The sequence below is a fragment of the Papaver somniferum genome, chromosome 5, assembly GCF_003573695.1.
Source record: "Papaver somniferum cultivar HN1 chromosome 5, ASM357369v1, whole genome shotgun sequence".
Taxonomy (NCBI): Eukaryota; Viridiplantae; Streptophyta; class Magnoliopsida; order Ranunculales; family Papaveraceae; genus Papaver; species Papaver somniferum.
Genome location: NC_039362.1, coordinates 134,130,334 through 134,133,264, shown reverse-complemented (window position 1 = coordinate 134,133,264; position 2,931 = coordinate 134,130,334).

Genomic DNA, 2,931 nt, shown 5'->3' with positions numbered 1-2,931 from the left:
GTTTCTATCTCTGGAAGAGGAATTGCAGACCTCAACTTATCAATCAAACAAGCTTTCAAATTATCAAGTCAGTGGAATCTACCTACAATATTGGGGAAAGTAGTTAATCTACAATCTCTCAGGGCTCCCCCATCAGTGTCCATAAGTGTAGGACCAGGGGGAAGGCACCCAGCAGAAAGAGATACCCAACCAATCTTAAGGCAACGGGTCGACGGAATGGGTGCGTACATATTTTACACATATCCTAGAACGTTGCCCCGGCCCCCACCGTCTGGGAATCCTCTGGCCCAGGATTTGCCAGCGGGGTGACAGGTCTCAAGACGATCACGAAGGTACCTTCCTTCAGTATCGCACTCAAAAACACTTAACAACTTTTGTTTTGATTTTTCACAAACTTAAAATACAAACACAAAACAACATTGTAGGTATATCAAGAAGAGGATTCATTTCATAAAGGGTGATTACAAGAAGTGAACGGCCAAAGCCAAGGATACACAATCAAAAAACATCCTTGTTACATGGTTACAAAAAAATAATTATGCCGCGGACCCTACAGAACGCTGCGATCTCTACCTAGTGGCGGTCCCGTCGTCAGGATTATTCCGAAGACTTGATGGGACGCTCCCACCAGAAGAGGGGCCCGAGGAGCTGGGCAATGCAGCAGGAACGGGACGACGAGGATAGTTCTTCACGAGACCATGTTCATTCCTTAGGCCAAGTTCTATCCTCTCCAGCATCTTGTTCGTCTCCTCAGCCAATTGACAACGAGCCTTATGTTTAATAACTGTTGTCCGCTGTTGGGCTTGGGATAATAACGAAGATAGCCGATTCACTTCTCTGGAAGCAGCACCAACGGCCTCCTCGCGGGTGGCTGCTAAATTCTTGAAGTGATTGGTTTGTTCCTTGCTGTGCTAAGGAAGATTGAGCCTTTTCAAGTTCTTCATTTGTGACGCGAAGGCGTCCCTCGAGCTCTGAAAAAGACAACACCACGGAGTTAGCGTAGAAAAAAAACAAGATCACACTCGATGAATTGGGATTATACCTTCGACACAAGCCGAAGCCTCTTCATACTCATTAACAACCGCATCTCGCGCTTCATCAAGATGATCATATTCCGCGGATAATTTCTTATAGTCTAGTTGAAGGTTGGTGAGAGTAAATTGACAGGCATCTAATTCTACCTGCTTCATCGAGTCCATATGACGAAGGTGGTCGACCTCTTTATTTATCTCTGAGACCCCTTTGCTGAGTCTGTACATGCACACTTCAAGATTCCTCTCAGACTCAGCAAGACGAGCTACATCGGCACGAGACGCGGAAAGAGCATTGCTGAGAGCGTAGACTTCAGCACGAGCATCATCTCGTTCCCTGGCAAGACCGAGCATATTATCTTGGACCCCTGAAAGAGAATGGATGCGCCGTCTGTAATTCTTCTTCCAATAGCTGAATCCTAGATTCCAACAAGGAAGTACGCTCACGGGCTTCCCGCAGATTATCACTGGTCCACAGCAGTGTGCCATTAAATAAAGCACGATCATGGTTGTACAGATTTTGCATGTCGACCATCTGAACATGCCGCGCGCGCCATACCTCAGCCCGAGCATCCCATTTCTTAGCCTCACTCTTAATCTTCTCAACCAAATCTCTAATACGAGATTTTTGCCGAGCTCTTTCGTTTCGAAGCCATATCAGCTCGGGGATGCCACCCACTGGACATAGGGTGGGGAGACTCAGACAGAACAACTAAGATAAAAGAATGACGACATACGGCGAGGGAAAAGAACCAAACCTGTGAAAGTGGAAACTTGGCTACGAGTTTGCTCTAACTCAGCGCGCACTGCAATAAGTTCTGAACGAAGATCAGCCTCTGCTTCACCCAGCTTTTCTTTCTCCTTAAGGCTTTTCTTCAGCTCTTCTATTCCACCTCAGCCGCAGATAATTCCTTTTCCCGTGACGAAGCTTAGCCTCGAGCTTCAGAGATTTCGCTTTAAAGAACTGATACAGCACGTGGTTGCAATGCTCGCTCCTCATCATCTACACATCAAGATGACAAAACATTATTCAACCGAAGCGTCCGATTCTCACGTACAAGCATGTACGAAAATTTACCTCCAGCACACACTGCTGCGGGAAGCCATATTGATACCCGTCGGCAATAGCCATCATATCGGCAACAGAAGTAGGAGGCTCCGGTACGAGGGTAGCTTCGGGAACAGTCAACCTTTTTCCCCAGGCTTCAGACACCTGCGCCTTCGAAGACATCTCCATCATGCGACGGGTATACGCGGTTGATTCCTTTTCCCCAACAACCACAGGAGCGGGATGAGAGACAAACAGAAGATTCTTCTCCTTAAACCAACTCATGATGGCGTCCTCACCCTCAGACATCGGCGACTGGGGAAGACTATCGGCGGGCGCGTCAACAACAGATTTTCCTTTCTCTGACTCGACCCCCTCAGCATGAATGTTGGCATGCTCCTCCGCGCCTACATGCACAGCAGGCTCCTCCGCACCAACACCTCCTACAGTAGCATCCCCATTACCATCACCACCAAGAACATCCCAATTATCATTAGGGGAAAGTAAAGAGAAGTCCTCGGGAAAATCGAGGGCTTCGTCAAAGAACTCCCCGTGGAATACATCCGATCGAAAGAAAATTCTTGAGAAGTGGGAAGGGTATCCGCGACATCACCAGCAGGGACGGAAACATCCCCGATGACAACATCCGCCACACATCTTTGTTCCTTCCTTCATCACCAGCGTGACCAGCGAAGACCTCTTCTTCGACATTGATAGGGGAGGTACCAGTACGTTCCTCCCCATCTGTAATCTCGTCCTCAGCAAACTCTTCGTTCACTGGACTAGTAACTTCTTCTTGGGCCTCAACCTCGCCCATCACCGTAGTAGAAGACTGCTTCGGCCTAATTTTTC